Consider the following 25,515-nt stretch of genomic DNA (forward strand, 5'->3'; position numbering starts at 1 on the left):
AGCTCTCCTAGACGGTTGGAGGACTCGTGTGTGTGTGTGTGTGCGCGCGCGCGCGCACGTGTGTGTGTGCTTGTGATGGTGGAGGAAAATCAAAGTAATATAAATTGGAAATGCTCCCAAAGGGGAAGGAAGAAAAATGATCAAATATTGTATGCTTGATATTTGTATACTCTGAACAAAATCATGAACTGTTTGAGGGGCACAAGTGGGTGAAAGATTGAACTGAGGCATCTTCTGCTGCTCCTCCCTCTTTGCTTTCATGCTTCCCTCAAAAACGGACAGATATCTCACAGTAGAAGTTCATGTGTGTGAAATTTGAATGCCTATCCTAACCTTGTCTTCTCAGAAGTATGTCCTGCTAAATTCAGTGGGACTTATGCCCAGGTAAATAACATTAGGATTGCAGCCTTAGCAAAGATTTTTAATGGTTCCATGTTTGGGTTGCAATGATAATTCATAAATACATTTTATATTCCAATTGGGAGTCTTGGATCCTCTAGCCACCCCTGGCAATTCAACTCTATCACTGAAATGTTGTCTGGCGCTGACGTGACAGCTTCTACCATGGCATGCAAATCCTCATCCAATAGGCAGCATCTGGATCCAACAGCCATCTCCCCACACTTTGCCCACCCGCTGAACTGAACATACTATCTCAGATCCCACCTGGTTGCAACTGCGTGGAATTTGAACAGAAGTGCCTGACATAAATGGATCTCTCAAGTGCAGTGATAGACACTCTTTTCTAATTGAGAAGACCATCCATGTGTATCTACCAGGCACCCTGAAAGTCCTTTCACATGTGGTCTACAAAAGTTCACCACCATACTAAGACTGGCATATCAACTGTCCTAGAATTCCTTCAAGAAGGCCGACAGAAGTGACTAAAATGTCAACACCCTGAAATGCCAGCTGCAACGCTCTCAATCCTCTCAAAGCCCTGCAATGATCACCTTTCAAAGCTCTCCAAACTGTTCCTCTAAGAATCCTGTCTCTTGAAGTGGTCTTCCTCATCGCACTCACCTCTGCTCACAGAGTCTTTGAACTCAGTTTTAATTTCAGTTTTTCACATTTCTACATCAGTTTGCAATATCAAGCTAGCAAGCCAACTAGCTGGTCCTAATGAAAATTCATCAGTATCAGTGCAAATTTCTCCTCATATACACATTTTAGTTTTCCATTTTGCCTAAAAGGCGAAGCAAACTTCCCATACAATGCATGTTTCAATGGTATTTTAATTAATAGATGCATTTTAATAAACATTACTCAGCTGCAGAAGTGCACTGCTAAATTCAGAAAAGTGGGAATTTTGAAGGATGGCAGCATTTCAGTTCGTAGTGTGTATTGGGGAGGTTTACTTTCCTATGTGGACTGAATCAAATTTCTCCCCCATCCTTACCATTGAGCCACTGAGCCAGAGTGTTTATATGATGCAAAGGAGTATCATCACTTTCCAGAACTCCACCACCCATTTTTGCTCAGTGACTTGCCACACCATTAAATTTACTTCAACGCAATAATAAAAAGTGAACAATGTCAGAGTAGTGAACAAGTAACCCCTTCTCTCCAAGTGTCTTGTATTCACCTGCATTTCTTTCAAGAGCTCATGTACATCAATCCAGGTTGTTACCTGGCAGGTTGGTAGTCTTCTTAGATTGGCCGATTTGGAAAGTGCTTGAGATAAACAAATCCAAGTAACAATCTGTACTTTAACACTGTTGAAGATCATGGTTTTAGCATGAGCTTCCTCTTGTATTCTCTCTGCAGGTTGTTTGCCCAGCTCCTACTTTTGTCTCTTGAGAAATGGATCATCAACTGATTGACCCTGTCCCAACCTGGGATTGCTTCCAGCCACCAGGAACATTGACTGGTTGGATAATTGCATGCAAAACTAATAGTTCTTCCTCTAGAGTCTAGATGGTTATTACTCAGACTGTTTCTCCCCTCCCTGCATAAAAAGTTACATTTGGGTTTAAACATTCTAGTTTGGCTAACCTGCACAGAGAAGGATTCAATTTATTGCTTGTCCTATAATCAATATTTTCCCCTAACATTAAACCCTATTAAAATGCATTAGAATGTTGCCAGTCAATTGTTGCCTCGAGGCCACCTGGTTGCAAACTTTAAAGGAAATGAGATCAGCAGATTAGCTGCTCTGTAAAATTCCACTTGAGCAGAGGTGGCTGACTGTAAAGACTTCAAACCACTTTGGTGCGGAAGATAAAACTTTTACTAGCTGAACATAGCATAACATTAAACGGTAAATATTAACATTATTGGTTATTCACATTTACTGTGCATCCCTCAATCCCACAACTTTCAGCTGCATTCAAAACTATATTATAGACACACAGGATCAATATGCATAGCTTGGACCTTTTCATTCAATTTTCCCTCTAGCCTTTCACATAGGCAGAGAGGCAAGTAACTGTTCAGTTTAGAGACTTGGCTCTTCAGCGGTCAGAGCTGCTGCTGTGATAACCTACATGTCTTTAAGTTGAAAACACAAGACAGAAAGTAGAAGAGACTCCTATATACATGGTTCAAGGATAAAATTTGAAACATGGTATTGTGCATCTTCGGGGTTAATAGGAGTAGTACAAATCCTTTGTGTGTCTTCATTCTTTTCAGCATATGAAGACAGGCTAAGATTCTGGTTCTCACCAATATGATCTGAAGCTACTTGGCCCCAAAATAGTTTATGTACCCTTCTGCAGCAATCTCAAATACTGTGTTTCTAGAAGAAAAGTAAACTGAAACATGTTTATTATTTAGTGCTGTCATGACAACAGCAACAGTCAAGCAGAATAATACACAGTCCTTAAAATATCTGTTCCAAAAACTGCTAAGGCAAGCATGGTAATTATTTTATTATCAAATGGCTTTCCAAATGCCTGACTCCTTCTTTCAGAAGCCACCTAGATTCCCTCATGAGAGTTTATACTGGAGATTTGTTTGGGAAAATCCTTTAAATATTGCATGAGATCTTGGCTAAAATTGTACAACATTCAGCATTAGTATGTATGTTCAATGAACTAGCACTTATCTCCCACCAAACATAAAGAACAGGAGGGTTCAGTATTGAGTTCAAAGAAACCAGGAAAACCACAGAAAAAGATAAGACCAAGTAATCTTGCTGATTTCTTATTTTTTTAAAAAACCCTAGCAGATAAAATCTGTCACAATGAACGCTGCGGGAGCAAGATAATTCAAGGATTTATTTGTGCTGAGCCAAAGATGAATTATCATCATAAAGGAGAAAAGTGATGTAGGTATAAGAGTTAAACATAACTAAGTGCTAGTCTCTGGTGCAGGGATAATCAGATGTGTAAGTGACAAATTACAAATCAGAAACATGAACACATGTCCAATCCTCAGGGCATAACTTGCCCTTGATCGGCAAATGGAACATGACTTTCTTTAGTGCTTCAAGATGATAATAGAGCTGGTAATGTGTAGAATCATTAGTGCAGATGGCAGAACTTGGGAGAAACACATTCAGCAAGCAAATTTGCTCTTTAATGACAGTAGTAATAATAATGCTTGTTTATGGCTCTGCTTGAATTTTGGCAATTTGGGTTGAAGACCTAGGATCCCCTCCAGTATTTTGAAAAGTGGTATTTTCTACAGCAAGAGGTGAAAAAATGGATTTTAATCGGATATATTGGCAAAGACTTCAACTCTTTGTTGTTGTTGTAATGCACTGAAGGGTATGAAGACCTTTTGAGCAAATAAGGTATCTGCCTAAATTCCTCTTCCAAACCACAAAATCCTGAGGATTATTACAATGTCAGATTCAGGGTGGTGTTCTACAGAAACCAGAGGATAAGGCTGGAACTGGATAACCATAAATAAATACATGACCTGGGCTTCTCTGTTTTCTTGCAACTATGTACATACATATATTTTGCACTATCCACCTGAGTTGTTTGTGTTTGTGCTTTGATTTGTTTATTTGCTTCACCGTTTTCTCTCTTGCATCAAATGTACTTCTTGACAGGTCCTTAATCAGCATCAATAAATATAATTTTTTTAATGTCCTAAAGCAGCTTAAAACTGTAGAGGAAACCACTGTTCCTGTAGCCTGAAACTGTTATCTCTGCATGTATCAAGCTGGAAAACTATGATAACCTTGGAGTCTCTGTTGCATAAACAAGCCTGGGCAGGACACTGTTAGGGAAATGTTACGAAACCATTTGTAACTTTGGGGCAGCTTTAATAGTTCAAAAGGTATTTACAAACTGGAATAGATAAGCCATGCATTATTATATATATATAAAAAGCCGCAGTGAACTAGCTAGAGGGCTTCCAAAATGACCAACAACAACCCCCAAAGTTTTTTTGGGGGTGGGGTGTTGTTGTTTGGCACTTTTTAAACACTTTCCCATACTGTGGAATCCAGACAACTTTAACTGTAGTGGAAGCTTACTGAAGTCTTTTTACAGAGGGAGGAATAATCCTTTCAGTACATAATTATTGATCTCTACTGAAAGACTTCTCTTTTTCAGGCCTTTAATTTCATAAATGTATAACATATTGATCCCATGAGGCCTACATCTTATCAGATGCTCTGTAATTCTGTAAGTTCCATGTCATATGAAAACCACAGTAGAGATATTTTAATGAATATTGTATATACATATATATTTATGTTGGACACACATTTACAATTATTCAGATGTGGTGCTTTTATTTTGCTGATTGCAAATAGTTTTGTTCTTTTCAATAATGACTAACTTAAGTCCATTGGTTGTAGTGGGTCTACTATGAGTAGCTCTTAGTTAGATTCAACTATTTTCATATGTTGGAACAGATGTCTGGATCTGTAAAATGTAGTGATTCAGTTTAAATTAAGGCCAATAAATCAAATGCTCTGTTCTTTCAACATCTGGTTTTGTATATGAAGAAACTTCAATGCTTTAAAACCACCATGGTGTAAAAAAAAACTATAATAGAAATGATTTCCCAATACATTAAATGCACAGTAATGTCACCTTCACTATATACAGGAAATACATTTGTGTAGCAGCACGATTGAGTTTATCCGAAGGATGAGCCAAATTATAGCTATGTTTTGCACACAAAGATAACATTTTTAATACTGCAGATAGCATTTATTTTCCCCACAAAGCTTTTGACAGGTTTTAAAGTACTTGAGGCAGAACAAAGCCTCTAGATGAGAAGAGTAGCAACCAAGTTGTTGTTTTTTTATTGTGAATCATAAACTAGAGATTTTTTGTTTTTTTTAATGAAGTTCCAATGCAAATATTAGAAAGCAAATGCTGGGCAAGAATAATATGATTCCCTTCAAAATATATTAGCATGAATACTTCATTTCAATGCAGAAATAAATAGCAACATAGCAAAATTATTTGTTTGTAGTATTGCTTTTTGTAAGCTATCTGGGTATTACAAATGTCCCAAAAAACCAAGAGGTTTGTGCCAGCAGTTCTATATAGGCATTTGTTATAGGCTTTTCAATTTTAGGAAACCTGCCCCTCAGCAGATTGCCATGTAGATCCTGTTGTGCAGACTGAGTTCCTGCTCAGCTACAGGTCTCTTAATCACTTCAACTGATGGGGAGAGCATTCGACAAGCAAGGAGGCACCCCTGAAAATGTATGTTTGTGTGTTGTCACTCTTTGGACTTTCCATGGAGGAGGAACATAGAGCTTCAGATGATCTGTTCATGTGGGAAGAGGTGGTTCTTGAAATATCAGAGTTCTCAGCTGAATAAGACTTTATTATGGGTCAGAACCAGCACTTTGAATTGAGTCCAGCAATTACCATTGGTAGCCAGCACAGCCATGCCAGAATTGTTGTTATATATCCAGACTGTTCTGCACTGATCAAGAATATGGCCACAAAAAGCATCTGCAGTTTTTTAACCCTCTTAAAAGGTAGCCCCATGTACAACACATTGTAGTAATCTAATGCAGAGGTTACCAGAGCATAAACAACAGAAGATAGGCTTAGAAAATAAATAAATCATTGTTATGTACAGGTACCTTGAATTGAGAAAACTAGTATCATTCCTACTCTTGTACCTTTTGCAGTCCCTTGAATGGTGGTAATTGATCTAATAATGCAGATTAGATTAGCTCCACATAGTTTTTGTCGCATGCTGGTAGTAGAGCTTCAGAATCAATTGGCAAATTTAAATCATACAATTATGCCCTTTACAATCTCATTTGCAGATGGAAGTAACATCAGCAGGTTGTCTGCGCGGTATGGTTAATGTGTGATGTTGTGCCACAGAAGAGATATGATTTTTGCAAGATGCGTAATGAAGTGAATATAATGCCAAAATACAGCCTTCCAAGTATTTCCCGTTAAATGTGATTTCCCTTTTTGAAATGCTGGCAGAACAAGTTGAACTATTATGTGCATAAGAGTTACTTCAAAACTACCCTTCAAGAACAAAGAGAGAGAATTTTAACAGTTTACAAGGTGTCCCAGCTCAAAACAGATTCTTGCACCATCCTATCATCATGGCTCTTAAATATGTGTCACACCGATAAGGAACCTGTGGCCTTCCATGGGGTGCCAGACTACAGCTCACACCATCTCTGACCACTGGTCGTGCTGGCTGGGACTAATGGAATCTGGAGTCCAACATCAACTAGAGGGCACCATTTCTAGTGCTAACTAAAAGTAAGAGGCAGGCCCTGGTAATAATAATAAGGGTGGAAGTTTCCTTAAGTGCCTTATTCCTTCTCAACCTTTTTTTTTTTTTTTTTTTTTGAGGGTTTCAACTTGTTTAGCATGTTTCTCCCTTTATATATCTCACCTTATTCATTATTGTGATGAATATATGATTCTGGCTAGGTCATTGTGGTAGGCAAAATTTCCCACTAGGCTCCAATTTTATTAAGCTTATGGCAAACATAGCCATCAGAAGAGTGTACAAGGAACATCCAAGGTTTGCTGTGATACTTCTTCTTATGATGGAATTTGGGGGCCCTGGCAGGTGGTACAATAATTTGAATTAGATATGTTCTAAGTAATTGCTAGAGCCCTAACAACAGTTTTTACCTCGTAATGAATTACTGTCCAAGCTTCATAAACTTACTGATAACTGTACTGAAGGGGGGGGGGAATAAAACACACTTGGGTCATATGAGTAATGACTAGTCCATATCATTTGAAAAGAAGAACTCATATAGATGTATCATTTAAGGAAAAATGATTCCAGACATTCCAAGTTCATATTTTATAAACTTTCACATCATTAATATCAGTGTTTTTAACACCATGTCCTCGGTACATTTTCATGAAGACTGTTGGGCCCAACTGTCACCTCCATTGAAGTGAATGAGAATGCCTTGTGGCTGGAGAAAAGCATTCTGTGTTGACCTTTCACAAGAGTGCATGGAGCAATTGGTTCATGTTAGAAACCTGTTATTTTTATCTTACTGAGTTGATGCTGTTCAAAGCTATCATTATAATTATGTACAGTTATTCACTTAAAAGTGAAAGTAGGAGCAAAGTGTTCTGTGATTGACATGCACTGGCTAAATGCTTTACCAGCTATGAGTGGCATCCATGCTTTACTTAAATGGTATCTATCACTTAGGGATGCAGGTGGCGCTGTGGGTTAAAGCCTCAGCGCCTAGGGCTTGCCGATCGAAAGGTCGGCGGTTCGAATCCCTGCGGCGGGGTGCGCTCCCGCTGCTCGGTCCCAGCGCCTGCCAACCTAGCAGTTCGAAAGCACCTCCGGGTGCAAGTAGATAAATAGGGACCGCTTACCAGCGGGAAGGTAAACGGCGTTTCCGTGTGCGGCTCTGGCTCGCCAGAGCAGCGATGTCACGCTGGCCACGTGACCCGGAAGTGTCTCCAGACAGCGCTGGCCCCTGGCCTCTTAAGTGAGATGGGTGCACAACCCCAGAGTCTGTCAAGACTGGCCCGTACGGGCAGGGGTACCTTTACCTTTACCTATCTATCACTTCTGTTAATAATAGTATTATCTGCCAGTGTTATCAAAGTATCTCTGTTCCAAGTTTTATGAGATTATACAGACATATCCAAGCTGGTATTGTATTAGTTTTATGAGTAAAGTCTGAACTGGAAAGTTAATACAATGCAGGACATTATATTTCCACATACTCTGAGACAGCAGCCCAAACAAATCACTACTGAATAACAATTCATTCATTTAATATGTGCATATACCAACTTTCATCATATTAAATAATAACAGGCTAGCCTGTGTCATTATCTTTTATTAACATTATTGGAAGATGAATCTAAAATTGAGGAAATTTATTATTATTATTATTATTATTATTATTATTATTATTATTATTATTTATACCCCACCCATCTGGCTGAGTTTCCCCAGCCACTCTGGGCGGCTCCCAATCAAGTGTTAAAAACAATACAGCCTTGCCACAAAAAGGACGTGTGTATGTGAGAGCATATTAATTGGTTAACTTTCTTTTCAGTTGTCGTTTTTAGACCACATTCTAAATCCACCACTTTTTAACTGTCCAGGTCCCCAAGCGGAAAAGCTAGGATAAACCTAAATATGTTCAAGACAACATATTTCTGGTGGACTCTTGGCCTGTTCTAGAAGCATTGTATGACAGTAGCCTAGCAAGGTCTGGGATATCTCTAAGCCATGATAGCAGCCGCTATTCCTAACTTCATCTCACCACATTAGAGATCTCTGAGCATGCAAGGTAGAGACATGACTTGGGTAAACTGCATGACCCTGAGCACATTTATTCAGAAGCCCCACTGAATTCCGTGTAACTTATTTCCTAGAGGCATGCCTATGATTGTAATATTCACAAAGATGTGTGATCAGTGCAGAAGTGCTCCACCAGTGCACAGACTACAGGCAATACAATGAAGTGAATTAATGTTTCAAAAGCTAGGGAGTGTCCTTTAAAAAAAAGAGTTTGGTCTTGCTATGAATGGAGATATTGGTGCTTTCACTATCAAGCAAGTATTCAAATTTGGGGGTGTCAACTCTTTTGCAGAATGGAATTGGGTTGTATGCACAGGGTGATGGGGACAAATTTATGTAGTTAGAATAATTAGACGTGGATTATTACACCGAGTTGCAATTAAAGACACATTATTTTAATGAGTTACCTGCTTCCATTAACTGATAGAAAATAAGACATATTTTTATATTGGAATTCACATTGTGTTTTTCTTGACCATTAAGCATTATGTCTTTGTGCCCAGAATGGTAACTTCAGTAAAGTGAGTAGCATGTGTCAAATAACAACATGTACTAAAAGGCAATCATTAGCCTTACCACTTATTTGTGACAATAACACTCATCTGCAATGGCATCCACATATCTGATTTAATAACTTACTGGGGTATAATAGAATACCAAATTAACAGAGAATTAACTTGGGGGAACCCATTCAGCTCTTGTTTAAGGCATGTGATCAACAAAACATATCCCTAAGGCATTTCCTAGATAGCAAAACCTCTAAAACAAGAACTTTACTATAAAATTAAAATACATGTTTGCCAGCTAAAATGAACCCATCAACACAGGAACAATATTAGATTTATTTGAGGTTTTAAATATTTAAATACATTATGTAAATATTTTTGAATGATAATGTTCAATTATATTTTACATCTAACCAAGCACCAGTTTTTTAAAGAAACTTGCTTTATATATTCCTAGAAATAACTAAATCTTCAAGTCCTTTTTTCCATACAATTTACATGATGTCTGTAAAACACCAATTTTCAGTGGAGAAAAACAAAAAAACAAGTTTTCAAAAACCTAATTTACATAATATATTTAAATATAGAAGTTCTGCATGGCTAGACCAGTACCTTCAGCAAAAATGTGTACTTTAGGATGTCAACATTAGAAAGCTGCAATTCCTGACACTTAAAACACAGAGGTTGCAGGTTCATAATATTTTCAGTATTTACACCTATTTGCCATTTTCAGTGTTATATTAAGCAGGACATTATGTTTCCAACTACTTAAGGTAAGATAAATGAGATCTGCATATAAATTGTTCAGAACATTGTAAAATATTTCCACATCTACCTGAAATCAGAATACAATGATCCATGTTTTATATAACATTATCCGCAGGTACATCTATCTATATATATATATATATCGCTCGAAGATGCAATAAGGAAACAAATATATAAATATCTGTGTCTGACTCCAGTCTTGACACAATAACATGCTCCCAATCAAGTCCACAATTCCATGATCCATGATCTCACCATCTGAATGATCCATGATCTCACCATCTGAATGCTCACCAATTAATTTCTGTCTCTGCTTCCCATTAGAATGAAAGAGAATCCTATTTGCCAGCTCACACACCCTACTTCCACCACATTGATATAGTCACTAGGAATGACGGGAAAAGTTTTCATAGACATGAGAGGTAGGTCCTGTTTCTTCCAAAAGGACAGCTGGTCAGTCAGGAGCCAACCACTCTGCATTATGACTCCACCAGTGGGGACTCAGCCAGCCTCTGAGACTTAGCCTTCCTTCACAATTTGACCAAAAACTGCTAGTGTATTGGCATCGGGGCCCTTAGCCACCTCTTGCTGAAAATCATGGTGACCATCCTGAAAGGGAGGGAATGCCACTGATTTTTATTGCACTTTTCTTTGGACCAATAAGAGGCACTGTGCAAATTCACCAAGAAGCTGCCACTGTCTACTATTGAGAATCAAGCCCACACCCATCTGCATAGCCACACTCAATAACCCACACTTGATAAAGATGGAGCCCAGGAACTGCCTTTTAAATTTTAAAATAAATAAAACAATGCCATTTCCCTGCTTGCCACGATTCCCTTCCCATTCCCACATCTCTATTTTTCATTCAAGCAGTCCCGTAATTATACGCTCCATCAGCTGCTACAGTATTTCCTTCGTGGTTTCTCAGACTCACACACAGATTGCCTTCTTCAGCACAATCAAAATGCAGCTGCTAAGGTCATTGTACTTGCCTGTCAATTTGATCATAACATCCAAGCACTCCAATTCCTTGGTTGGTTTAGACTTCCGATGCGTTTGACCTTCTTAAACTTTTTTAAATACACGTTTCACTATTCTTAAAAGGTTTGCGATGACTCCTGACCCCACAAATCTGCCACAGATGCCAGCCTTGTCTACCTGTTTACTAGCAGTTTTTACAATCACCCTGGTATCTTCCTAGTAGTTACTACAACAAAATTTGACACCTCTGAGCTTCTGTGAAAAGCCTCTAAGCTATCCACCTTTGTGTTGCGTATTTGAGGGCAGACTTTCCTTCCCCGCCTAAACCGAAGGGAGGTGACAAGTATCTAAATCTGTGCTTTTCCACAAGTTTCTCTTAGGTTGTTTGCCAGTCCTCAGGAGCTAAAGTTATTTTGTATATAACAACACTTCGTGCACATTCATAGAATATCTAGCCTATTGCACATGTTGTTAGCAAATACTGGAGGGAAGAGATCATAACTCAGCAGCAGAATACATGCCTTACTTGCTTCTCCAACTGGTTTCTTACTGGTTTCTCCAATAAAAAGAATCACTTATCAGGTTAAGGGAAAGGCCTCTACCAGCAACCCTGGAGGTTGTTGCTAGTCAGTATTAACAGGTAAAAAGTAAAAAAAGATAAAGGACCCCTGGATGGTTAAATCCAGTCAAAGGTGACTATGGGGTGTGACACTCATCTCACTTTCAGGCTGAGGGAGTCAGCGTTTGTCCACAGCTTTCCAGGTCATGTGTCCAGCATGACTAAACCGCTTCTGGCACAACGGAACACTGTGACAGAAACCAGATCGTATGGAAACGCTGTTTACCTTCCCGCCACAGTAGTACCTATTTATCGACTTTCACAGGTATACTTTAGAACTGCTAGGTTGGCAGGAGCTGGGACAGAGCAACAGGAACTCACCCTGTCACAGGGATTCAAACCACCAACCTTCTGATTGGCAAGCCCAAAAGGCTCAGTAGCTTAGACCACAGCACCACCCGCGTCAATACTGTGCTAGACAGAGAAATACTCTGACCTCATAGCTGCATTCTTATAACATACTTTACACTGGATTGGATCCAGGCTTAGGCATGCTTAAAGTAGGTAGACTCACTGGCTAATAAGTCCCACTTATTTGAATGTATTCACCTATTCGAATGCTGTGTTCAAACTATTGTTTACTCTCCCATGCTCTCCTATCACTGGTGTTTCAACCTGAGTACCTAAGTACACATTAGGTTGGTCATAATCCATATCCATTCTGTAGTTTCTTGAGAAGTTCCGTGTGTTCCTTCAAGTCAGCTTCCATCCAATTTGAAAGCATAAGCTGCTGTTAAGCCGAGGTGTATATATTGCAGACAGCTATTGTTACACATGTGCAGATGACAGCTTATGCCCAAATGACGTCTTCATTGAATCAGAGTTTGGGGGGTCTCCAGATGCAGGGAAGCAAATCAGGTACTGTGCATCAGATGAAGACATCCCTGTCCCCATGTGTACAGAAAGTGAAAATGTGACTTGAAATGCAACAGAAAAAAATAATCTTGCTGCCTTTCAAGCCACCAATGAACCAAAGTCTGGAGCCAACCAATTGTTTTCCCTCCAGCTGACCTCTGCCTTAAAAAGAAAAAAATCAACCAAAACCAAAACAAGTAATCATTCACCTTCTGAAATATCTGAGCTTGAGCTGTATATTACACAGTACATGATCTTGTCAAGCTGTGAGATGAACTGGAATTTTTCACTCACAATAGCAGCAAATCCTTAGGTAACAATAAGTTCGAGACATTGCACCTTAAGAAGAGGGGAAAGCCTAGTATTAACAGGAGAGGGTCATAGCTGATTCAGTGATTGTTTGACAGCCCAAATTACATCCTCTAGTCGCTAGAGGCTCATGTACAGGAATTTTGCAGACAATATAGCAGAGACGGCATAAATCCCATGCTGGTTTATATTTATAGATAATACAGCAAATGAGCAAAGCCTGAAACAATAGTTGAAATCATGTGAAATATTAATTTGTACAGTTGCAATACTTAAATAGGAATACCTTACTTTTAAGAGCTTCATATTATAATATTTCAATCCTCTCCTCATCCATGGTGCTACAGGGTTTCCTCAAGGAAGCATAATTGCTGTCCTGGGGTCCTTTGGGAGGAAGTGTGAGCTATAAATTCAATGAATCAATAAAATAATTCACATGGACGCTTTTCGAAATAACCCACAATTCTGGGTTTGGAGACCAAAGTAGACATTGTATGGTGAATGCAAGTATCCCAAACCCAATTATACTTTTCAAATAAATGAAAAGCTGTTACAAATGGGAAGGGAAGAATGGCAGGATGCTGTTAAAACCTCCCAGCTATTTCCCCTCCAAATCCTCTCACCTCACTCTTCCTCACAAAGCTGTTTTTCCACCCATGGAAGATACCCATATATTTCCCTTCAGCTGTGGAGTTAAAGTTGGGGGGAGGGAGCAATTTTGATGGGGGGGGAATAGTTGCAAAGAATAAGAATGGTGTGAATCAGATTAATATTAAAGCATTGGCTCAATAGCACAGTATCACTTTAGCTTGAGTTATGCAAGTCCAGGGATGCTTTCCCTCCAGTCATGCAAAATTGTGCCCAGTTTTAAAAAGAAACCCAAGATGTCAGCTTTTTTCCCTCCTTGCCAGTTGCTAATTGCACACCCTCCTTGAAACTAAGTGCTATCTAATTTGCTGAGCTTGGAATCTCTCTGCTATCTTTTTCTTTTTCTTTTTTTAAGAAATCATTTTGGAAGATGAAATTGTGGAAAGTGCAAACTAATTATTCCCCATTATCTTACTTTACATACATTTTTAATCAGCCACTCGTAGCCAAGACTATGGTCAGAAAAACACACCCAATGAGCCCTCCCTTTCATAGGATCCAACTCCTAGGGGTCGTGGGGGCTTCAGTCCCCACAATAAAATATTTGAGGGGGCCTGGCCTCCACAAGGTTGATGGTCCTTCTCATTCAAATGGTGTGTGTGCATCATGTGATCAGTTATGTGGGGTGGGACTTACCTGGGCCCCCACAATTTTTTTTATTCAAGTTAGCACCCTGCTCTTTTTGTAATCAGAAAGCTGCTATTTAGCCAAAGGCTAAAAACTGATAGCACAATCTCCTATACAGTTCTGCTCAGAAGTGGCTTCCATTAGGTTCAATGGGAACTTACTCCCATGTATGTGTGTACTGCAACCTAAATTACTCTTTGGCGGCAAAAGGCCACATCCTTCATCCCATAAGATGAGTGTTCAAACACCTGGGCCCTCACTTGTGGGGTGCCTCAGGGTTCCGTCCTCTCCCCCATGCTTTTTAATATCTATATGAAGCCGCTGGGAGAGCTCATCAGGGGGTTTGGGCTGGGTGTTCATCAGTATGCAGATGACACGCAGCTCTACCTCTCCTTTAAATCAGAACCAGTGAAGGCGGTGAAGGTCCTGTGTGTCTGGAGGCGATTGGAGGATGGATGGCGGCTAATGAATTGAAGTTGAATCCTGACAAGACAGAAGTACTGTTTTGGGGGGACAGGGGGCGGGCTGGTGTGGAGGACTCCCTGGTCCTGAATAGGGTAACTGTGCCCCTGAAGGACCAGGTGCGCAGCCTGGGAGTCATTTTGGACTCACAGCTGTCCATGGAGGCGCAGGTCAATTCTGTATCCAGGGCAGTTGTCTACCAACTCCACCTGGTACGCAGGCTGAGACCCTACCTGCCCGCGGACTGTCTCGCCAGAGTGGTGCATGCTCTAGTTATCTCCTGCTTGGACTACTGCAATGCGCTCTACGTGGGGCTACCTTTGAAGGTGACTCGGAAACTACAACTAATCCAGAATGCGGCAGCTAGACTGGTGACTGGGGGCGGCCGCTGAGACCACATAACACCGGTCTTGAAAGACCTACATTGGCTCCCAGTACGTTTCCGAGCACAGTTCAAAGTGCTGGTGTTGACCTTTAAAGCCCTAAATGGCATCGGCCCAGTATACCTGAAGGAGCGTCTCCACCCCCATTGTTCTGCCCGGACGCTGAGATCCAGCGCCGAGGGCCTTCTGGCAGTTCCCTCATTGCGAGAAGCAAAGCTACAGGGAACCAGGCAGAGGGCCTTCTCGGTAGTGGCGCCCGCCCTGTGGAACACCCTCCCATCAGATGTCAAAGCGATAAATAACTACCTGACATTCAGAAGACATCTTAAGGCAGCCCTGTTCAGGGAAGTTTTTAATGTGTGATATTTTAGTGTATTTTTGGTTTCTATGGGTACAAATAATAAATTATTATTATTATTATTATTATTATTATTCTAAATATGTTGGGTTGTGGTGCGTCTGTTGTTGTTGTTGTTGTTTAGTCGTTTAGTCATGTCCGACTCTTCGTGACCCCATGGACCAGAGCACGCCAGGCCCTCCTGTCTTCCACTGCCTCCCGCAGTTTGGTCAGACTCATGTTTGTAGCTTCGAAGACACTATCCAACCATCTCGTCCTCTGTCGTCCCCTTCTCCTTGTGCCCTCCATCTTTCCCAACATCAGGGTCTTTTCCAAGGAGTCTTCTCTTCTCATGAGGTGGCCAAAGTATTGGAGCCTCAGCTTCACGATCTGTCCTTCCAGTGAGCACTCAGGGCTGATTTCCTTAAGAATGGATCGGTTTGTTCTTCTTGCAGTCCATGGGACTCTCAAGAGTCTCCTCCAGCACCATAATTCAAAGGAATCAATTCTTCGGCGATCTGCCTTCTTTATGGTCCAGCTCTCGCTTCCATACATCACTACTGGGAAAACCATAGCTTTTACTATACGGACCTTTGTTGGCAAGGTGATATCTCTACTTTTTAAGATGCTGTCTAGGTTTGTCATTGCTTTCCTCCCAAGAAGCAGGCGTCTCTTAATTTCGTGGCTGCTGTCACCATCTGCAGTGATCGTGGTGCGTCTAGTATGTGCTAAAGTTTCACCGCTACTGTCCTGTTTGCACAACACATTCACCAGTGATACCACCACAAGGAGAACATGCTTGAATGTGTTTAGACAGTGCCCAGCTCTCAGTAGCTGAAAAGCGTCTGAATAAGACTGTCAGTGGCTGGAGGTGGAAGGTTTCAGGTCCTTGCCTCTCCCATAATGAGAGGGAAAAAGCAAAAGCAAAAAAAAAAAAAAAAATGCAATTATGGGAAATAAGGTAAATCATGCAATATGAAACTTGTTGAATAAAATTAGCTTGCTTCAAATCTGTGATCGCTTCATGTTATTAAGCACATTTCTATGTAATAAATAAAACCTAAGACGCCATGAGAGTATGCCAAGATCAGGGCTTGGGAGAGGAAGGAAGAAATGGGGTCCTATGATCCCCTCCCCCAATGCTGTTGAATTCCAATTCCCATTAGCCCCTGCCAGCATGTTCAATGGTCACTGATGTCTCACAACTGATCTGTAAAAAGCACAACTTGAAAAAAGAGACAATGCACATATTTTTGTAAACTAAGAAATATTTAATAAAAATATATTTTTTAAAAAAATGATGGAGGGTCGCAGGTTTATCACCCCTGCCCACATGGATTGCCTCCATGTGGGCAGAATTGTATGCACAAAGGACAATATGCACAGGGGAAAGAACTGACAGTGTCACTAATTAAATTAAAATATTTACTGTTGTGGGGAATCTGCCATGGGAATTGCACATGTTCAGCTGAGGAATAAAATCTAAATAACTTCAATGCTGTTTGCTTGCGTCAACACAGCACTACCCAGCTGTGGTGCCTTTCGGGTGCTGGACTACAGCTCCCATCACACATGATCATTGGCCATGCTGGCTGGGGCTGATGGGAGCTGTAGTCCAACAGCAGCCGGAAAGCCCCTTATTGGCTACCCGTTTTATTGTAGCAGAACACAACTGCATGATTGAAGTGTTGTTTTTAAAAAAAATTGGATCATTGAAATACAATAGGTAGTTAAAAATGAATTAAAAGCAGATGCTGTTTGATAGAATTAAGCACCTAATGAAACCACAGAAAATGGAAAATAAAAACAGATTTCTAAAGGTACACATTTTTGTGAAGCAGCAGCAGATGAAATCAGGTAAGCCTTTGCAACTCCCTACTGACTGCCTCCTATGAGTGCTCTCTTAGCATGTTCTGCAAAGCTTTTGTGTCAACACCCACCCAGGGAGCTTTGCAAATGTCACAAATGCTTAAAGCTCATTGAAATTTGACAATGCTGGAGAGAAAAAAGCAGGTGTGATTAAATAATGTGGTTAAGAAAGCAGGAAATGGTGCTCCTAACAAGTATAACAAGGAGAACAGGCAGGAAGAGTATCACCTTCTATCTGTTGCAAGGTTTGGGTGTTGATTTCACAGCCTGGCATCTGAATTTCCTGCACTGGCAAGCACATTTGTCAAGGGATCATCCTTTCATGAATTGCAAGATTTCTGACAGATGTTTAAGCAGCCTGCCTTCTGATTTCAGCCAACCTTAAATCAAAGCCCTTTGCTATGACACACACATCCACTGACTAATTGGATGCTGTCAGGCCATGATACAGAGGCTCTCAATTTATTTTATTATGTGTTCATGCCACACTCAAAAAGTTTGCCTTAGGATAAGGGTGAAAATGCTCAAAATATCCAGTTGCACCTGCTCAAACAGTGCCCCAAACTCCAAGAGACTATTTGGATCCCAGCAACACACTTTAACAAAGGGAGATTTTTGAGCACTGGCAGGGAAGTATATGTTGAGAGATATGACAAATGTGACATGTTGTCAGGAGAAGGTAAGAGGACGTTTGCTTATTTATGCATTAGTTCATTCCACTGATGAATTGCTTCCTATAAAAGACCTCTAAGCAATTTAACAATAAAAACATCAGCAGTGTGTGTATACACACAGAGAGAGACACACACACACACACACACACAATTTCACATGCAAAATCAATTAAAACATTGTCATAGAAAAACAATTAAGATGATTTCACATATAAACCAATTCTGAGTCTAATACAAGCATAGCTTGAGATTAAAATGTCTCTACTGAAAAGGTATGTTGAGAAAGGAAACTCTCCAATAGGGGCTGAAAAAACAAAAGAGACTGATATGCAATGGGAGTGGCTTGTCCTTCGTGCCCTTTTACAAGTGCCACATAATGCCCATTCTGCTTTTGTGACGGCTCAAGGCTTTAGTGTGGCAGCACTTGAACTTGCTACTGACATAAGGCAGGGGTCCTGACTACATTATTTTAAGTCACCTGCTAAAAACTTTTTTGTTTCATCAAGCCTACCTAGACAAAAGCTGCAGTTGCCTACTGCATTTGGTTTTATGTATATTGATTTCCAATTGATGGTGGGTTTTGGTTGTGCTTTATTTGCAATTTTATTTGTACACCACTTGTAGAGTTATTTGATCATGCAGCTTGTAAATCTTGTAAAGAAATATAAATTGGGCATTTGTGATCATGGTGAGGTCCTTTCTTGGCTAAGGAGGTGCTTGAAGAAGAACTGTATGCGTAGGCCTAGCCAAAAGGCTAATTCATTCCAATGAGCAGGTCACAAATAATAATGCAGAGAACATTTGTAAAAAGAAGAAAAAGTTCATATAGTTTTAATCATAGATCATTTAGCATTGAGTATAGTTTTTCACAATAATCAGCTCCCTGGGCCACACATTACATTTTTATAAAGGCTTTCTTCCACACTAGGCTTTTTATAGAGCTGTGCATCATTTTTACTGGATATTTTGCCCAAACCTTGCCTTTGAAACACATCTCCCAAGTAAATAGTGAAGCAAAGAATGAACATTAAGGTATAATCAGGTAAAGGCAAGAAGAGAACAAGCAAAAAGCTTAATGAAATGTTATCGGATAGAAAGTTGCACAAATAAAGACCAAGGAAAACTTGCTTGTGATTGCAGGATATAATATGCAGCCTCCATTGAGCAAAGTGCTCCACTGTTCAATATATCATATGACTTCCCTCTTCTCTTCCACAATGGATGGAGGTTGGAGGGGCTCAGTGGGTTGCTATGGGCTGCGTCAGGATCTTGATGAGTCATCTCAGAAGGAAGTCAGGGAGGGTCCCAGCAGCACAGCCCCCCAGTGTTATTGCTCTGTCCCTTCCAATGACACCCAGAGTCCACTTTACCCATGGTTTCCATGCCAGCCTCAGCTCCAATCCCAGTACTCCCTCTGGTACTACTGGAGCCAGCTCCTAATGTGACCTCTCAGGAGGAATCTGCCTCTCAGTTTGGCTTAGATCCACTACTCATACATCGCCTAGGTCAAAGAGACATTGGCACAGGGCGCAAATGGACAATGCTGGTTCAGCCTTCTAGAAAGATTTCTCATTTGCTTGCCCAGTGCAAAGGAAAGCTCTGCTTCTACACTGACGTTGTGCACACCTCATTCTCATATATCGGGACCCAAGTGGGAATGTTGTTTGTTGGGTCAATGTCTTAGCTTGTTTGCCTATGCAAACAGGGGTTGTGGCAGGCCCTTAGAGGTTCCCTAGGTTCCTTTAGGGAATCAGAGAGCCAAAGTAAACGTTAATAATATCTGAGATTAATGCTTGTATTTCCAAATGTCAGAGCTCTTAAACCCACCTTAATTGTGAAGGGCTGCACAGAAAAAGCCTCCAGTTGTATACAATTAAGCAAACAAAAATAATTTTACTTCCACATCCATTCCTGTACAGTTACTGATGGAAGCAATTCAGTTTTCCTTCAATGCATCACATAAGGCATAGCTTACATTCTTTTGGATAGAGGGAAGAGAGATGCATGGCACCTGGGATCTCATTGTTTGCTAGGTTTACCACGTATCAGCCAGAAGTTCTCACTACAGGCAGTACTGCTTTAGAATCATAAAGGTATAAGCATGAAAGGCATGGGCTTATCTCAAGAGCAAGAAAGGAAAACAGGGAGATCACACAGGTTCCTCCATAACAATCGTCCTAATTGAATCCTACAGGAAAGCAGGGCATTTGCTAGGCCCATACCCAGCCACACATGTGAAACAAGAGCCCTTAAATCTGGTTTATCTCATGCCTGAACTAGTTAGTGATCCATTGTTTGGCATTAAATAGACTGGTTGATTTCAAAAGGAAAAAAAGAAATCACTTAGCACTGAACATAGTAACAGCTTGACAGATTTCCCTGAGCAATGTACAGTTTTATTAGTAGTCTAGCCATCTTTCTCACAAAGGAAGATCTGTAACTTAATACCTTGCCATTTAAATATTATGGGGGGTCTGTCAAACAGATGAAAAAGCAGAAAGGAGTAGAAAGGAATCATTAATCAAGAAGAATGAAGACTGGGATAAATGTTTTCAGAATGTATGGGCAAAGAAGTCCTAACAAATTATTCAACAGAATTATAAGACAGATTTTATTTTATTTTTCTCTTAGGTGTCCTGGGGAAATCCTGATGCACAAACTCCCTTATTCAGCGTGAGAGGTGGGAACTAAGTGCAGGTGCTGAGGAACTTTTTGCAGTGAAGTCCTTTGAACTAGCCAGCATCTATTTTTTTTTTTTTAATAAAAATTTTATTAGGTTTTCACATTTTAAAAAACAAAAACAAAAACAAAACATATATATTTTTAAACTCTTATTTTCATTACCCCCTTTCCCTGACTTCCCCCCACCCCCTCTTCATACATCCCAATTCCAAAAATTAGTTCAGCAAGTTCTTATCTCCCATCTTTAACATATTATTGTTATTTTTAAACTTAATCCTTTTTACTTATCCAAATTTAATTTATCCAATTCTCTTTTAAACATTAAATCTTTTTTTTTCTAAGGTCGACCTAATTACCCTTCCACGAATTTCTCCCTTTGTATTTTTGTTAATTATATGTCATAATGGCCAAATACAAAAATCATAAAATTTTGAAATTCTGTTCTCCCCTCCCTCCCTACCCCAGTTTCCATCCCTTCCCAAGCAATTATCCTAGCCCGGATTCCTCACATCAGAGGCCTTCAAGTCTCTGTCAGTCTCTCTCTGCCGATTTTGTTGGTAGCCCTTTTTGTTGGTCCTCAGGTCTCGAAGGAATTCTATCTCAGTCACATCATATTTTCTTCCATCCAAGATACTTAATAGCAGTTGCTGCAAAAAGTCAGTTGATCTCCCATACTCAAGGAGGAAGTCCCAATCATATTTCTTTACTCTTTTGAATTCCAATATTCCAAGTGCTCCCGGGACTTCCTCCTTCATCTTTCTCATCTTTCGCAGATTTGTAATCCAAAGATCTTCTTCTTTATTTCCTGACAATATGGGCTTCTGATTGATATTTTCCTGCACTTTTTCCATTCCTTCTTTTCTCTCCACTGGTTCCAAAAAAGTTTTTTCTGGTTTAGCTGCAGATTCCTTATCAGGCAAATCCTTTATGCATTCAGCAGAGTCGTTTGTTTTGGAATTCAAGGTCATAAGTTCTTTGTTCATAGCCGTACTCTGCTCTTGCAGGATTCCCATGAGAAAAAACATTCTTTCTATCTCTACCAGTAATTTTCCCTCTGCAGCCATTGTAATGTCTCTAGTTCCCCCTAGGGGGATTACAGTTGCTTGATAGTCCTTTTCCAACAGCCCGTTACTTTGTTGTTTATGACTACGTTGTTTCCAGCCACCTCAGTTCAAAAGCAACACTTTTAGTTCAGAAAGTTATTAAATAACAAAGTTCTTAAATTTTAGCCGCCCGTTTGACAGCTCCTTTGACAGCTGTCAAACTCCTTGTTCTTTTTCCTCCGGCTCACACACAGGACACTCCCGGGTTCGGGAGAGGGGGGTTACACAAAAGCTTCCAAAACTCCTCACTTTCTCTCCAGCACAAAGATTTCTTCTGTCAAACTCAAGGAAATATTTTTTATCTAACACCAAAAACAGTACTCTCCACCTTAGTCCACCGATCCTTGCTTTAGATCGTTTGTAGATAGGGGGGGTGCGGACTTCCCTTTAGCACATCCCCCGTTTGTACCGAATTCAAAGATATAGATTTTAAAGTCCAAATTCCATTCTACTCACGGGTTATTTGTTTCCAGTCCGAATTTTGGGGGGAAAGTCAGCGCTGTCCGGCCATGGCACGCGGCTTCGCTCCACTGAAGTAGCGGTCTACTCTCAGCACCACGCCGCTCCCCGTACCCTCTCCGTAGCCTTTAAAAAGGCTCTTCGTGGGTCAGGGAGGGCGCTTAAAGGTGCCCACCGAGTCACCAAGTCCGCAGGCTTCCGCGCCTGCGGTTTCTGAGGGTCCCCGCGTCGCCGGCGCGGTAGGACCCGTCTTCAGCAGAGCGGAGCTCGGAGGGAATCCGCCATTAGCCGATCGCGCTAACCCGGAAGTCCTGAACTAGCCAGCATCTATTGCCCAGAAATATTTTGGGGTACAAAAACATTCCTTTGGTTGATTGTGCTGTGTTAAAGAATGTCATTTATTTAATTTGCTTTTCTTTTTAAAGATAACCTGCCTTTATTAAACCTTGGATCTACATTCTATATAGGCTATATAGAAACAGATTCTAACTTATATTTGGGATGTTCTAAGGGTTTAAAATATACTCTATCTTAGACACACTCCAAACACCACCAATTACATATATTTGCTGTTTGGTGGAAAGGGGAAGCAAATCTTCCCTCTTCCAATTCTGCACTGCTGGATTTAAAAAGGAACCAGGCAGATACAACATGACACTTATTTCATGCATATACCCGGGAGATGGAATGCAGTACTTTTGCATTACACTTGCTTTTATCTGTTCTTCATTTCCAACAATTGTTACCAATACATAAACACCGTCACTGTTCTCTGCTTATTCTGTTTTCATCTAAGAGACACAAAAGTTCCAATTGTTTAAGCCCAAAAGGTGTGTGTGCATCTCAAAAAAGCTGACAGATATTTCATAGCTCCTGTTATCATTATCAGGCTGTTAACTGTCAAACTCTACAGTTTTAATATTCTCCCTCATGAAACGTTCAAAAATCAATGGCTGTTAAAGCTGTGTTTCACTCACTGTTGTAGGAGTTATGTTATGAAAGTTTCTCTAAAGAGATTATGTCACCCTAGAGCAGCCATCAGTTTGAAGCAACACAGCCACTGGAGTTGAAGTGATGGGACATGATAATGTGCCCCACTTCTAGGAACCTTGCACAGAATGAGTCTACTGGGCCAGCCATTTTTTCTGCACCATCTCCCTGGGAATGACAACATGTCACCATGCCCCATTGCTCCCATCTGCACTTGCAGTTAGCTTCAACATGCATGGCATGTATATATCTTTAGGCACCAGGCAAAAACTTTCCTCTACAAAGGATAGGCCTTTGGAAAGGCCTACAACTATTTGGGGCCTTTTAGAAGTTGGTGGGGTGTTTTTAATGTATTTCTCCCCATCCACCCCCAGCTTGGTATTAGTGTTTCAAGGTGAGGGATGTTTGGTTGTTTAGTTTTAAGTCGTTTTGGGTTGCCCCGGGCAAGTTAAAGTGGCTAGCAGAATAAATAAATAATATGGCAGGAGCCATGCTTTCTAATTGCTCCAGGTGCGTAGTGCCTACGAGAGAGAGAGAGAGAGAGAGAGAGAGAGAGAGAGAGAGAGAGAGAAGTGTCGATTCAGCCTTGGACAACCTCATGGGATTCAGTGAGCATATGGATTCTAGAACAGACCTTATTCTAATCCACCTTGATTCAGATGGTTTCGGTCAGAAATATTTGGTTTAGAATTCAGACCCACCACGTGCCTCAAGCATCCCTACTTGAAACATGAATTTCCATCATGTTAACTGGAGGAACAAAGATGAAAGGCAGTGTCCAACCAAGTAGTTCTGCTAACACAAGGACTTTGAACTATAATTTTTCCTTTCTTGCTTCTTCCCATGTGTTCCCTAGATCAGTTTTGGAGGCCTCCCTCAACCAACCAGAGCAGATTTTAGGAGGGTGTAAAGAAAGGAGACGGGATGGAAGTTCCATTGTGCAAGTGGAAGTCATTATGCTAGTGGAAGCACTTCATTGGATACCAGTTGGGTGGTATTCAATGGAGCTTTACTCAGAGAAAACTCACTGAAATTAATGAACACAACTAAGTTAAGTTCATTGATTTCAGTGAGTCTGCTCTGAATAAAATCTAGTTGAATACCATCCTGTCCGATTTCCCTAAAACTTTGGTTACTTCCCCCAGCAGTATTCCAATCAAGGGTGGATATATGGAGAGAGATGTATGAAATAAATATTGGCCAAATTGTCACATTGTTCTGCTACCGTTAGGAATGGGGGAAAATTTGATTTGGTAAGCAGTTGAATGTGAACTCACTGAACTTCAACTTTCAAATAAATATATATGCAAACCAAAACTCAGCTATCCTATTGAAATGTGCACTTCTCTGAATTTTGCAATGCAGTCCTCTAGCCAAATAATGTGCACGTTAGAGGAAAGTGTGCATAAAGGGTGGATGAAAATAATATAAAATGCACAATGTTGGGGGAAAATGGCTTGCAAGGATGTGTACAATAGGCAATATTGCATACAAAAATGAATCTATTAGGGGGAAATGCTTACTAAAATGCTAACAGATTTGTGTGTTGACATTAAATGCAAAATGATGCAGAAATGAGGATAATTTAACTTTTTTTTTGGGGGGGGGATGAGAAACGAAAACTGACAATGTGCCCATCCCTGGCAGCTCCCATCTTGGCTCAAAATAATTCATGGGAGCCAAAGAGAGAGGATGCTCATATCATGTACTGTGCAGACTGCAGCATCTAATGCAGCAACATTTGAAATTGTGAACTGAGATCAACAACCTGAATCCTTAGTGTACATGGGTACCTTAGACACTTCAGACATGATCATGACATGAATATTATGCCACAAATGCTGACTTTTATAAATCACACATTATTCATTCAGCTGCATGATCATTTACTGCAGGTTTGGGTAGATTGGTTTTGGTTTTTTACTCCTCTAGCAAACACCTTGGTTTCTTAAAAAGTTTTCACTGGGCTCAATTTGCATAAGTGAGAGATGTAATGCTGTCAGGAGATATCAGATCTGCTGAATAGAACAATCTGTTGTTGTATTTTGTTGCACAGTAAACTTTTTACCCTTCTGAACATCCTCTTAAAAAAATAACATAAACATTGCACAAAACATGAGGCAGCTTAGCTCAATGATGCAGTCATTAGTGCTGCATAATCTGATTCATTTGATGTTTTAATAATGCAAAACATGGTTCCTGTTTTATTACATTGCTGCTAATGCAGAAATGACATGCTTACAGAAGATTTACTATATTGCTATTTGCATATAGTCTTCCTTAATAGACAGGAAAACTCACTACACTTTTGAAGTGAAATATTCAGTCTATGATTCACACTGAACACAGACTGCCATCTTCTGTCTTAACTGCATGAGACATAAATCCAGAAAAGTACTGATGGCAGAAATATGGCTTGTTAGCTGGTACTTACATTCATGTGCAATTTAGAAAACGTTCTTTGTGTCCATGTTGTTTTAAAAATGAAGCTTGAAAGCCATTTTAGTACAGTTTTTAGTGGTGATTTTACTACAGATATTATCCCACAA

This window comes from Podarcis cretensis (assembly GCF_951804945.1).
Source record: "Podarcis cretensis genome assembly, chromosome: 4".
Taxonomy (NCBI): Eukaryota; Metazoa; Chordata; class Lepidosauria; order Squamata; family Lacertidae; genus Podarcis; species Podarcis cretensis.